Source organism: Arachis stenosperma, chromosome 2, assembly GCF_014773155.1.
Source record: "Arachis stenosperma cultivar V10309 chromosome 2, arast.V10309.gnm1.PFL2, whole genome shotgun sequence".
In the NCBI taxonomy this organism is placed as follows: Eukaryota; Viridiplantae; Streptophyta; class Magnoliopsida; order Fabales; family Fabaceae; genus Arachis; species Arachis stenosperma.
The window spans coordinates 112,238,763-112,253,795 of record NC_080378.1 but is presented as its reverse complement, the minus strand read 5'-3'; the positions used below and the strand labels follow the sequence as shown (position 1 = coordinate 112,253,795).

The 15,033-nt window shown below is 39.3% G+C and overlaps 1 non-coding gene across 1 annotated transcript; it reads right to left on the bottom strand.

The window, feature by feature from the left end:
- Positions 1 to 390: 390 nt before the first annotated feature.
- Positions 391 to 498, bottom strand: LOC130964802 (small nucleolar RNA R71). Its single transcript, XR_009080874.1, has one exon. It is a non-coding gene; the product is annotated as a small nucleolar RNA R71 (small nucleolar RNA).
- Positions 499 to 15,033: the final 14,535 nt, after the last annotated feature.

The window sequence follows — 15,033 nt, the reverse complement described above, 5'->3', positions numbered from 1 at the left end:
GCCGAAAATAATAATAATGCAAGGAGGATGCTTGGTGATTATACTACACCTACTTCCAAGTTTGATGGAAGAAGCATCTCAATCCCTACCATTGGAGCAAACAATTTTGAGCTGAAACCTCAATTAGTTGCTCTAATGCAACAGAACTGCAAATTCCATGGACTTCCATCAGAAGATCCCTATCAGTTTTTAACTGAGTTCCTGCAGATTTGTGAGACTGTTAAGACTAATGGAGTAGATCCTGAAGTCTACAGGCTCATGCTTTTCCCTTTTGCTGTAAGAGACAGAGCTAGATTATGGTTGGACTCTCAACCTAAAGATTGCCTGAACTCTTGGGATAAGTTGGTCACGGCCTTCTTGACTAAGTTCTTTCCTCCTCAAAAGCTGAGCAAGCTTAGAGTGGATGTTCAGACCTTCAAACAAAAAGATGGTGAATCCCTCTATGAAGCTTGGGAAAGATACAAGCAGATGACCAAAAGGTGTCCACCTGACATGCTTTCAGAATGGACCATTTTGGATATATTCTATTATGGTCTGTCTGAGTTCTCAAAGATGTCACTGGACCATTCTGCAGATGGATCCATTCACCTAAAGAAAACGTCTGCAAAAGCTCAAGAACTTATTGACATGGTTACAAATAATCAATTCATGTATACTTCTGAGAGAAATTTCATGAATAATGGGACGCCTCAAAAGAAGAGAGTTCTTGAAATTGATGCTCTGAATGCCATATTGGCTCAGAACAAAGTGTTGACTCAGCAAGTCAACATGATTTTCCAAAGTCTGAATGGATGGCAAAATGCATCCAACAGTACTAAAGAGGCATCTTCTGAAGAAGAAGCTTATGATCCTGATAACCCTGCAATAGCAGAGGTAAATTACATGGGTGAACCTTATGGAAACACCTATAATTCATCATGGAGATATCATCCAAATTTCTCATGGAAGGATCAACAAAAGCCTCAACAAGGCTTTAACAATGGTGGAAGAAGCAGGTTTAGCAATAGCAAGCCTTTTCCATCATCTTCTTAGCAACAGACAGAGAATTCTGAATAAAATACCTCTAATTTAGCAAACTTAGTCTCTGATCTGTCCAAGGCCACTTTAAGTTTCATGAGTGAAACAAGGTCCCCCATAAGAAATTTGGAGGCACAAGTGGGCCAGCTGAGAAAGAGAATCATTGAAACACCTCATAGTACTCTCCCAAGCAATACAAAAGAGAATCCAAAGAGAGAGTGCAAGGCCATTGATATACCCAATATGGCCGAACCTACAGGGGAGGAAGAGGACGTGAATCCCAGTGAGGAAGACCTCCTGGGATGTCCAGTGATCAACAAGGAGTTTTCCTTTGAGGAACCAAAGGACTCTGAGGCTCATCTAGAGACCATAGAGATTCCATTGAACCTCCTTATGCCCTTCATGAGCTCTGATGAGTATTCCTCTTCTGAAGAGAATGAGGATGTTACTGAAGAGCAAGTTGCTAAGTACCTTGGTGTAATCATGAAGCCGAATGCCAAATTATTTGGTAATGAGACTTGGGAAGATGAACCTCTCTTGCTCATCAATGAACTAAGTGATCTGGATCAACTGACATTGCCTCAGAAGAGACAGGATCCTGGAAAGTTCATAATACCTTGTACCATAGGCACCATGATCTTTAAGGCTCTGTGTGACCTTGGTTCAGGAATAAACCTCATGCCCCTCTCTGTAATAGAGAAACTAAGAACCCTTGAGGTACAGGAGGCCAATTTCTCATTAGAGATGGCAGACAAATCCATGAAAATAGCTTATGGACAAGTAGAGGACATGTTAGTGAAGGTTGAAGGCCTTTACATCCTTGCTGATTTCATAATCCTGGATACTGGGAAGGATGAGGATGAATCCATCATCCTTGGAAGACCCTTCCTAGCCACAGCAAGAACTATGATTGATATGGACAGAGGAGAATTGATCCTTCAACTAAATGAGGACAACCTTGTGTTTAAGACTCAAGGTTCTCCTTCTGTAACCATGGAGAAGAAGCACTCACTACAGAGTCAACTAAAGCCCCCACAGTCAAACTCTAAGTTTGGTGTTGGAGGCCACAACCAAACTCTAAGTTTGGTGTTGAACTCCCATATCCAAACTCTAAGTTTGGTGTTGGAAAGTCTCAACAATGCTCTGAACATCTGTGAGACTCCATGAGAGCTCACTGTCAAGCTATTGACATTAAAGAAGCGCTTGTTGGGAGGCAACCCAATTTTTATTTATCTAATTTTATTTTTATTTTTATTGTTTTTCATGTTTAATTTGGTTCATGATCATGTGGAATCACAAAATAAACACAAAAATTAAAAACAGAATCAAAAACAGCAAAAGAAAAATCACACCTTGAAGGAAGGACTTACTGGCGTTTAAACGCCAGTAAGGAGCATCTGGCTGGCGTTCAACGCCAGAACAGAGCATGGATCTGGCGTTGAACGCCAGAAACAAGCAACATCTTGGCGTTCAGATGCCAGGAATGCACCCTGGGAAGAGTTGGCGCTGAACGCCAGAAACAAGCATAGAACTAGCGTTCAACGCCCAGAACAAGCATCAATTCGGTGTTTAAACGCCAGAATTGCATGCAAAGGCATTTTACATGCCTAAATGGTGCAGGGATGTGAATCCTTGACACCTCAGGATCTGTGGACCCCACAGGATCATCTCAGCATCTGTGGACCCCACAGGATCCCCACCTACCTCCACTCACCTTTCCTCCTCATAATCCTATATCACCTCAATCTCTCTTCCCTATTACCTTTTCACCACTCACATCCATCCACTCTTCCCCATAAACCCCACCCACCTTCAAAATTCAAAATCACTTCCCCACCCGAACCTACCCCATATGGCCGAACGTTAACCCCCCTCCCTCCACTATATAAACCCCTCCATTCTACTTCAAATTCACACAACACAACCCTCTCTTTCCTTTTTTGGCCGAAACACAACCCTCTCTCTCTCTCTCTCCATATCTTCTTCCTCTTCTTCTTTTCTTTCTTCTTTTGCTCGAGGGCGAGCAATATTCTAAGTTTGGTGTGGTAAAAGCATAAGCTTTTTGTTTTTCCATTACCATTGATGGCACCTAAGACCGGAAAAACCTCTAGAAAAGGGAAAGGGAAGACAAAAGCTTCCACCTCCGAGTCATGGGAGATGGAAAGATTCATCTCCAAAGCCCATCAAGACCACTTCTATGATGTTGTGGCCAAGAAGAAGGTGATCCCCGAGGTCCCTTTCAAACTCAAGAGAAATGAGTATCCGGAGATCCGACATGAGATCCAAAGAAGAGGTTGGGAAGTTCTAACCAACCCCATTCAACAAGTCGGAATCCTAATGGTTCAAGAGTTCTATGCAAACACATGGATCACTAAGAATCATGATCAAAGTAAGAACCCGAATCCAAAGAATTATTTTACCATGGTTCGGGGGAAATACTTAGATTTTAGTCCGAAAAATGTACGGCTGGCGTTCAACTTGCCAATGATGGAAGAAAACGCACGCCCCTACACAAGAAGAGTCAACTTTGATCAAAGGTTGGACCAAGTACTCATGGACATATGTGTGGAAGAAGCTCAATGGAAGATTGACTCCAAAGGCAAGCCGGTTCAACTAAGAAGATTGGACCTCAAGCCTATAGCTAGAGGATGGTTGGAGTTCATTCAATGCTCAATCATTCCCACTAGCAACCGGTCTGAAGTTACTATAGACCGGGCCATCATGATCCATAGCATCATGATTGGAGAAGAGGTGGAAGTTCATGAGATTATACCTCAAGAACTCTACAAGGTGGCTGACAAGTCCTCCACTATGGCAAGGTTAGCCTTTCCTCACCTCATTTGCCACCTATGCAATTCGGCTGGGATTGACATAGAGGGAGATATCCTCATTAAAGAGGACAAGCCCATCACTAAGAAAAAGATGGAGCAAGCAAGAGAGCCCATTCATGGAGCTCAAGAGGCGTATGAAGCTCATCACCATGAGATCCCGGAGATGCCTCAAATGCATTTTCCTCCACAAAACTATTGGGAGCAAATCAACACCTCCCTAGGAGAATTAAGTTCCAACATGGGACAACTAAGGGTGGAACATCAAGAGCACTCCATCATCCTTCATGAAATAAGAGAAGATCAAAAAGCAATGAGGGAGGAGCAACAAAGACAAGGAAGAGACATAGAAGAGCTCAAGGACATCATTGGTTCCTCAAGAAGGAAACGCCACCATCACTAAGGTGGATTCATTCCTTGTTCTTATTTTTTCTGTTTTTCGTTTTCTATGTTATGTGCTTATCTATGTTTGTGTCTTCATTACATGATCATTAGTAGTTAGTAACTATGTCTTAAAGTTATGAATGTCCTATGAATCCATCACCTCTCTTAAATGAAAAATGTTTTAATTCAAAAGAACAAGAAGTACATGAGTTTCAAATTTATCCTTGAATTTAGTTTAATTATATTGATGTGGTGACAATACTTTTTGTTTTATGAATGAATGCTTGAACAGTGCATATGTCTTTTGAACTTGATGTTTAAGAATGTTAAATATGTTGGCTCATGAAAGAATGATGACAAGGAGGCATGTTATTTGATGATCTGAAAAATCATAAAAATGATTCTTGAAGCATGAAAAATCAGTGAATACAAAGCTTGCAGAAAAAATATGCGAAAAAAATGGCGAAAAAAAAAGAGAAAAAGCAAGCAGAAAAAGCCAAAGTTCTTAAAACCAAAAGGCAAGAGCAAAAAGCCAATAGCCCTTAAACCAAAAGGCTAGGGTAATAAAAAGGATCCCAAGGCTTTGAGCATCAGTGGATAGGAGGGCCTAAAGGAATAAAATCCTGGCCTAAGCGGCTAAACCAAGCTGTCCCTAACCATGTGCTTGTGGCGTGTAGGTGTCAAGTGAAAACTTGAGACTGAGCGGTTAAAGTCAAGGTCCAAAGCAAAAAGAAGAGTGTGCTTAAGAACCCTGGACACCTCTAATTGGGGACTTTAGCAAAGCTGAGTCACAATCTGAAAAGGTTCACCCAGTTATGTGTCTGTGGCATTTATGTATCCGGTGGTAATACTGGAAAACAAAGTGCTTAGGGCCACGGCCAAGACTCATAAAGTAGCTGTGTTCAAGAATCAACATACTGAACTAGGAGAATCAATAACACTATCTGAACTCTGAGTTCCTATAGATGCCAATCATTCTGAACTTCAATGGATAAAGTGAGATGCCAAAACTATTCAAGAGGCAAAAAGCTACAAGTCCCGCTCATTTGATTGGAGCTATGTTTCATTGATAGTTTGGAATTTATAGTATATTCTCTTCTTTTTATCCTATTTGATTTTCAGTTGCTTGGGGACAAGCAACAATTTAAGTTTGGTGTTGTGATGAGCGGATAATTTATATGCTTTTTGGCATTATTTTTAGTATGTTTTTAGTAGGATCTAGTTACTTTTAGGGATATTTTTATTAGTTTTTATGTTAAATTCACATTTCTGGACTTTACTATGAGTTTGTGTGTTTTTCTGTGATTTCAGGTATTTTCTGGCTGAAATTGAGGGACTTGAGCAAAAATCAGATTCAGAGGTTGAAGAAGGACTGCTGATGCTGTTGGATTCTGACCTCCCTGCACTCAAAGTGAATTTTCTGGTGCTACAGAACTCCAAATGGCGCGCTCTCAACGGTGTTGAAAATTAGACATCCAGGGATTTCCGTCAATATATAATAGTCCATACTTTGCTGAGTTTAGACGATGCAAAAGGGCATTGAACGCCAGTTCTATGCTGCATTCTGGAGTTAAACGCCAGAAACACGTCACGAACCAGAGTTGAACGCCAAAACACGTTACAACTTGGCGTTCAACTCCAAAAGAAGCCTCTGCCGTGTAAACTTCAAGATCAGCCCAATCACACACCAAGTGGGCCCCGTAAGTGGATTTCTGCATCAATTACTTACTTCTGTAAACCCTAGTAGCTAGTCTAGTATAAATAGGACTTTTTACTATTGTATTTACATCTTTGGAACGTTTAGTCCTTAGACATTGGAGGCTGGCCATCTCGGCCATGCCTAGACCTTCACTTATGTATTTTCAACGGTAGAGTTTCTACACTCCATAGATTAAGGTGTGGAGCTCTGCTGTTCCTCAAAGATTAATGCAAAGTACTACTGTTTTCTATTCAATTCATCTTATTTCGCTTCTAAGATATCCATTCGCACCCAAGAACGTGATGAAGGTGATGATTATGTGTGACGCTCATCATCATTCTCCCTTATGAACGCGTGCCTGACAAACACTTCCGTTCTACATGAAATAAGCTAGAATGAATATCTCTTAGATATCTAATACAGGGGACCGAGCCCGAGATATTAGAATCTTCATGGTATAAGTTAGTGATGAGCGGATAATTTGTACGCTTTTTGGCATTGTTTTTAGTATGTTTTTAGTATGTTTTAGTTAGTTTTTAGTATATTTTTATTATGAGTTTTTAAAATTCACTTTTCTGGACTTTACTATGAGTTTGTGTGTTTTTCTGTGATTTCAGGTATTTTCTGGCTGAAATTGAGGGACTTGAGCAAAAATCTGATTCAGAGACTAAAAAGGACTGCAGATGCTGTTGGATTCTGACCTCCCTGCACTCGAAGTAAATTTTCTGGAGCTATAGAAGCCCAATTGGCACGTTCTCAATGGCGTTGGAAAGTAGACATCCTGGGCTTTCCAGAAATGTATAATAGTCTATACTTTGCCCGAGATTTGATGGCCCAAACCGGCGTTTCAAATCAGCTCAAAACTGCCCGGCATTAAACGCCGGAACTGGCACAAGAATGGGAGTTAAACGCCCAAACTGGCATAAAAGCTGGCGTTTAACTCCAAGAAAAGTCTCTACACATGAAAGCTTGAATGCTCAGCCCAAGCACACACCAAGTGGGCCCGGAAGTGGATTTTTATGTCATTTACTCATTTCTGTAAACCCTAGGCTACTAGTTCTCTACATATAGGACCTTTTTGCTATTGTATTTTCATCTTTGGATCATTTTCGATCTTTTGATCATCTTTGGACGTCTAGTTCTTAGATTACTGGGAGGCTGGCCTCACGGCCATGCCTAGACCTTGTTCTTATGTATTTTCAACGATGGAGTTTCTACACACCATAGATTAAGGTGTGGAGCTCTGCTGTACCTCGAGTATTAATGCAATTACTATTGTTCTTCTATTCAATTCAGCTTGTTCTTATTCCAAGATATTCATTCGCACTCAAGAACTTGATGAATGTGATGATTATGTGACGCTCATCATCATTTTCACTTATGAACGCGTGCCTGACAACCACTCCCGTTCTACAAGCAAACAAGGCTTGAGTGGATATCTCTTGGATTCCTTAGTCGGAATCTTCGTGGTATAAGCTAGAATTCATGGCGGTATTCAAGAGAATCTGGAAGGTCTAAACCTTGTCTGTGGTATTCTGAGTAGGATTCAATGATTGAATGACTGTGACGAGCTTCAAACTCCTGAAGGCTGGGCGTTAGTGACAGACGCAAAAGAATCAATGGATTCTATTCCAACCTGATTGAGAACCGACAAATGATTAGCCGTGCCGTGACAGGGTGCGTTGAACATTTTCATTGAGAGGACGGGATTGTAGCCACTGACAACGGTGATGCCCAACATACAGCTTGTCATGGAAAGGAGTAAGAAGGATTGGATGAAGAGAGTAGGAAAGTAGAGAGACGGAAGGGACAAAGCATCTCCATACGCTTATCTGAAATTCTCACCAATGAATTACATAAGTATCTCTATCTCTATGCTTTATTCATATATCATTCATAACTATTTGAATCTGCCTGACTAAGATTTACAAGGTGACCATAGCTTGCTTCATACCAACAATCTCCGTGGGATCGACCTTTACTCGCGTAAGGTTTATTACTTGGACGACCCAGTGCACTTGCTGGTTAGTTGTGTGAAGTTGTGATAAAGAGTTGAGATTTCAATTGAGCGTACCATGTTGATGGCGCCATTGATGATCACAATTTCGTGCACCAAGTTTTTGGCGCCTGATGAGCGGATAATTTATACGCTTTTTGGCATTGTTTTTAGTATGTTTTTAGTATGTTTTAGTTAGTTTTTATTATATTTTTATTAGTTTTTAGTTAAAAATCACTTTTCTGGACTTTACTATGAGTTTGTGTGTTTTTTTGTGATTTCAGGTATTTTCTGGCTGAAATTGAGGGACTTGAGCAAAAATCTGATTCAGAGGCTGAAAAGGACTGCAGATGCTGTTGGATTCTGACCTCCCTGCACTCAAAGTGGATTTTCTGGAGCTACAGAAGCCCAATTGATGCGCTCTTAACGGCGTTGAAAAGTAGACATCTTGGGCTTTCCAGCAATATATAATAGTCCATACTTTGCCTAGGATTTGATGGCCCAAATCGGCGTTCCAAATCAGCTCAAGAATGCCCGGCGTTAAACGCCGGAACTGACACAAGAATGGGAGTTAAACGCCCAAACTGGCATAAAAGCTGGCGTTTAACTCCAAGAGAAGTCTCTACACGAAAATGCTTCAATGCTCAGCCCAAGAACACACCAAGTGGGCCCGGAAGTGGATTTTTATGTCATTTACTCATTTCTGTAAACCCTAGGTTACTAGTTCTCTACAAATAGGACCTTTTACTATTGTATTTTTCATCTTTGGATCATTTTAGATCTTTTGATAATCTTTGGACGTCTAGTTCTTAGATCATTGGGAGGCTGGCCATTCGGCCATGCCTAGACCTTGTTCTTATGTATTTTCAACGGTGGAGTTTCTACACACCATAGATTAAGGTGTGGAGCTCTGCTGTACCTCGAGTATTAATGCAATTACTATTGTTCTTCTATTCAATTCAGCTTGTTCTTGTTCTAAGATATCACTTGTTCTTCAACTTGATGAATGTGATGATCCGTGACACTCATCATTATTTGCACATATGAACGTGTGACTGACAACCACCTCCGTTCTAGCTTCGATTGGGTGGATATCTCTTGGATTTCTTAATCGGAATCTTCGTGGTATAAGCTAGAATTGATGGCGGCATTCAAGAGAATCCGGAAGGTCTAAACCTTGTCTGTGGTATTCTGAGTAGGATTCAATGATTGAATGACTGTGACAAGCTTCAAACTCCTGAAGGCTGGGCGTTAGTGACAGACGCAAAAGAATCAATGGATTCTATTCCAACCTTATTGAGAACCGACAGATGATTAACCGTGCCGTGACAGGGTGCGTTGAACATTTTCACTGAGAGGACGGGACTGTAGCCACTGACAACGGTGATGCCCAACATACAGCTTACCATGGAAAGGAGTAAGAAGGATTGGATGAAGACATTAGGAAAGCAGAGAGACGGAAGGGACAAAGCATCTCCATTCGCTTATCTGAAGTTCTCACCAATGAATTGCATAAGTATCTCTATCTTTACTCTATGCTTTATTCATATATCATTCATAACCATTTGAATCTGCCTGACTAAGATTTACAAGGTGACCATAGCTTGCTTCATACAAACAATCTCCGTGGGATCGACCCTTACTCGCATAAGGTTTATTACTTGGACGACCCAGTGCACTTGCTGGTTAGTTGTGCGAAGTTGTGATACCATGGTATTGAGCACCAAGTTTTTGGAGCCATTACTAGGGATTAATTGAGTTGTGAAAAGAAGAGATCACAATTTCGTGCACCAAGTTTTTGGCGCCGTTGCCGGGGATTGTTTCGGTTTGGACAACTGACGGTTCATCTTGTTGCTTAGATTAGGTATTTTTGGTCAGAATTTTTAAGAATGAATTCTTGTGTTTCAAGGTGATGTTTTCATCATCACCAAAGCTGATTGATTCTCATCAATTTAACTCTTGAATGTAATGTCCTGCTGAAGCTTGGCTAGCCATGTCTAATTCCTTTAGACTAAAGCTTTAGACTAACATTGCATGATTCCTAGAATTCTTATTAAAAATTTGGACCTCTTTATTTTCTTTTTCATATAATTTTCGAAAAATACAAAAAAAATTTACAAAATCATAAAAACCAAAAATATTGTATGTTGAGTCTAGTGTCTCATTTTAAGTTTGGTGTCAATTGCATGTTTCTGTTCTTCTTGCATTCATTCATGTGTCTAAAGTGATCTTCAAGGTGTTCTTGATGATTGCATTGCTTTGATCTTTAAATTCTCTTGACTTGAATGTTTTGTTGTTTCTCATATGCATTCTCATTTTGTTAGTGTCAATAGTATACAAACTGCTAAGTTTGGTGTCTTGCATGCATTGTTATTTGATTTTAGTTGCATTTTGATCATTCCTCATTATTAAAAATCCAAAAATATTTTCAATTTGAGTCTTTTCAAGTCAATAATGCAGAGAATTGAAGATTCAGAACATTCAGCAGAGGAATTACACAGAAAAAGCTGGGCGTTCAAAACGCCCAGTGAGGAAGGAAAACTGGCGTTTAACGCCCAAAAGGGTAGTGTTTTGGGCGTTAAACGCCAGAATGTATACCATTCTGGGCGTTTAACGCCAGGATGGCACAAGAGGGAAGATTCTGTTTTTAATTCAAATTTTTTTTTCAAGTTTTCAAAATTTTTCAAAATCAAATCTTTTTCAAATCATATCTTTTCAATCAAATGTTTTCAAAATCAATTTCTTTCCATTTTCAAAAATACCTACTATCAATCAATGATTTGATACAACATTTCAAATATGTTGCCTTGTCTGTTGAGAAAGGTTTAAATGTCTGAATCATATCTTTTCTTGTTAGCCAAGTCATTAATTTTTAAATCAAATATTTTTAAATTGTTTTTCAAATCATATCTTCTCAATCACATCTCTTTAAAACCATAACTTTTCAATCATATCTTTTTAATCACATCTTTTTCAAAATAGTTTTCAATCATATCTTCTTAATTTCTAATTTTAAAATCTTTTTCAAAAATTACTTGATTTCTTTTTCACCTTTGGTTTTCGAAATCAACTAGTATTTTTCAAAATGTTTTTTTTTTCTTTTACTTAATTTTCGAAAATTTCTTCCCCTCTTCTCACATCCTTCTATTTATGGACTAACACTGTTCTTTGATGTACAATTCGAACTCCATCTTCCTTGATAAGTTCGAATTCTACCTCTCCGTCTATTTTTCTTTTCCTCTGACACCTCAAGGAATCTCTATACTATGATATAGAGGATTCCATATTTTCTTGTTCTCTTCTCTTTCATATGAGCAGGAGCAAAGACAAAAGCATCCTTGTTGAGGCTGACCCTGAACCTGAAAGGACCTTGAAGCAAAAGCTAAGAGAAGCTAAGGCACAACTCTCTATTGAGGTTCTAACAGAAATCTTCAAAGAAGAAGACATGACAGCCGAAAACAACAACAATGCCAACAATGCAAGGAAGGTGCTGGGTGACTTTACTGCACCTACTCCCGACTTCTATGGGAGAAGCATCTCTATCCCTGCCATTGGAGCAAACAACTTTGAGCTTAAGCCTCAATTAGTTTCTCTAATGCAACAGAATTGCAAGTTCCATGGACTTCCATTATCCTCATCAGTTTCTAGCTGAGTTCTTGCAAATCTGTGACACTGTCAAGACTAATGGGGTTGACCCTGAGGTCTATAGACTTATGCTATTCCCTTTTGCTGTAAGAGACAGAGCTAGGATATGGTTGGACTCACAACCTAAAGAAAGCCTGAACTCTTGGGAAAAGCTGGTCAATGCCTTCTTGGCAAAGTTCTTTCCACCTCAAAAATTGAGTAAGCTTAGAGTGGAAGTCCAAACCTTCAGACAGAAGGAAGGAGAATCCCTCTATGAAGCTTGGGAAAGATACAAACAATTGATCAGAAAGTGTCCCTCTGACATGCTTTCTGAATGGAGCATCATAGGTATTTTCTATGATGGTCTGTCTGAACTGTCCAAGATGTCATTGGATAGTTCTGCTGGAGGATCTCTTCATCTGAAGAAGACGCCTACAGAAGCTCAAGAACTAATTAAAATGGTTGCAAATAACCAATTCATGTACACTTCTGAAAGGAATCCTGTGAACAATGGGACGAATCAGCTGAGAGGAGTTCTTGAGATTGATACTCTGAATGCCATACTGGCTCAGAACAAAATATTAACTCAGCAAGTCAATTTGATTTCTCAAAGTCTGTCTGGAATGCAAGCTGCACCAGGTAGTACTAAGGATGCTTCATCTGAAGAAGAAGCTTATGATCTTGAGAACCCTTCCATGGAAGAGGTGAATTACATGAGAGAACCCTATGGAAACACCTATAATTCTTCATGGAGAAATCACCCGAATCTCTCATGGAAGGATCAACAGAGACCTCAACAAGGTTTCAACAATAATAATGGTGGAAGAAACAGGTTTAGCAATGGCAAGCCTTTTCCATCATCTTCTCAGCAACAGACAGAGAATTCTAAGCAGAGCCACTCTGACTTAGCAACCATGGTCTCTGATCTAATCAAAACCACTCAAAGTTTCATGACTGAAACAAGGTCCTCCATTAAAAACTTAGAGGCACAAGTGGGACAGCTGAGTAAGAAAGTTACTGAACTCCCTCCTAGCACTCTTCTTGTAAATCATGTTGCTTGTATGCGAAGTTTGTATTCGTAGGTTTTGATGAATGACAAACCAACAAACGACATGAAAGACAAACCAACAAACAACTTGAATGAACAAGCATGTTGAAAGATCAACCAACATTCAACATTGAGGAATGAAGAGTTGAAAGCAACACAACAACAACAAGAAACTCAAGTCCACAACATTTAAAGACAAGTATAGTGTCTTAGGACTTAGGTAACTTCTTATTAAGAACCAATTGCTAAATCTCTCAACACACACTCACAAAATGTTTTGATGCACATCTTGCAATTCGATGCTAGCCAAATGGTTTAAAACTTGTTTTTCAAAGGTACAAAAGCATAGGAATTGACTCCAACAAGTTTGAGATCAATCCTAAGTATTTTAAAGTGATTTTAAGCCATTCTTTAAGGTTTGCATCGATGCACACTCATCTTGCATCGATGCAAAGCATGCGACGACTTGTTGAATTGATGCAAAGATGTTTGCATCGATGCAACCTAGCTGAAAATTCAAATTTCAGCTTCAAAGACACATTTGCATCGATGCAAAGTGTTATGCATCGATGCAAATAATTCAAAAACATAAAAAACGGCTAGTTTTGACAAAAAGGCTCCATCCCATTAACTCCCCAACGTTTCTAAGGTTTGGGGAGTCTATAAATAGATGGATTGAAGCCTTATTTCATAGACTTGATTTTTTGCAAACTATATTGTTCATATTCTTTCATTCTACACATTTTTTAAGGTGTTATAATACACAATTTGAGAGAGCAATATCAATTGGTTCAATAGTGCTAAACTTGTAATCATACACTCTTCTAGAGAGTACTCATTTCATCTCAACAATTCTTTGAGAATTGTTTTCTTGTACACTTTGTAAATTGGAGTGTGATCTCCAAGGTTGAGTCAAGAGTTATAAACACTATAGTCGGTGAGGATACCAAAGAGGTATACTAAGTACTCAAGGCAAATCTTAGAGAAGGTATCTCTAAGTGGAGTGGGTTAGTATACGAGTGGTGATCATATACCGTGAGGTGTTAGAAACTAAGGACTCGGATTGTAAAAGGTTTTGCGCGAGCACCTTGAAGCTTGGCAATAGTGGAACTTCTCAATTGCGATTGAGAAAGAAAGTGGACGTAGGACAAGGATTGTGCCGAACCACTCTAAATAGCGTTTGCATCTCTCCAAACTCATCTCTTCAATATTATTGTCTTTTACCTTTGAGCAAATAAATTGTGATCGAAAAGTAGCTTCGTAAGTACTTAAGGAGTAGCTTAAGTCCGATTGGTGAAAAGCTTGATCAATTTATTTGAGTTAGTGTCTATTGGAAAGTAAAAGCTCCTTATAAATGCTTAGCAATTGAGTTAAGCTCTTGGAAAAATACTAGTACAATAACACTTTTGTATATTGTCTTTAACTTTCGCAAAAAGATTCATTGTTGTTGCAATACTCAATTCACCCCCCCTCTTGAGTAATTGTGCATAGGTTCTACAAGTGGCATCAGAGCTTAACCCTTTGAAAGACTTAACCGTTTAAGGGAAAAGATCATGGCAAGCACAAGCTTTAACAACAACAACACTAGTGAAGGTAACTCAACCGCTAGACCTCCTCTTTTTAGCGGAACAAATTACTCTTATTGGAAAAATAAGATGAGAATTTGGATCCGTTCTCAAGATGTGAGAATTTGGAAAGTGATTGAGAATGGAAATCACATTCCAACAAAGACAACAAGCGCTAAAGAAGGAGAAGTCTCCGTCTCAAAGCAAGTACCGAAAGGAGAAGATGAATATAGTGACGATGATTGGAAGAAAGTGGCAATGAATGATAAAGCCATCAACTTCATTCATTGTGCACTTAACGAGCATGATTATATGAAGATCTCTACATGTGAAACCGCTAAAGAGATTTGGGATAAACTCCAAATCACTTACGAAGGAACCGACCACGTTAAAGAATCAAAGGTATTTATGTTGGTTCATGAATGGGAAAATTTTAAAATGAAAGATGAAGAGAGCATTGAAGAAGCTCTTGAAAGACTCTCCAATCAGAGCCAAACAGAGCCCCCACAGTCAAACTCTAAGTTTGGTGTTGGGAGGCCACAACCAAATTCTAAGTTTGGTGTTGAACCCCCACATTCAAACTCTAAGTTTGGTGTTGGGAGGTTCCAACATTGCTCTGAGTATCTTTGAGGCTCCATGAGAGCCCACTGTCAAGCTACTGACATTAAAGAAGCGCTTGTTGGGAGGCAACCCAATGTTATATTTAATCTATTTTCCTTTGTTATTTTATGTTTTCTGTAGGTTGATGATCATGAGTAGTCACAAAATCAATTGAAAAAGCAAAAACAGAATGAAAAACAGAAAGAAAAATAGCACACCCAAGAGGAAGACCTAGCTGGCGTTTAAACGCCAGTAAGGGGCAGCAAATGAGC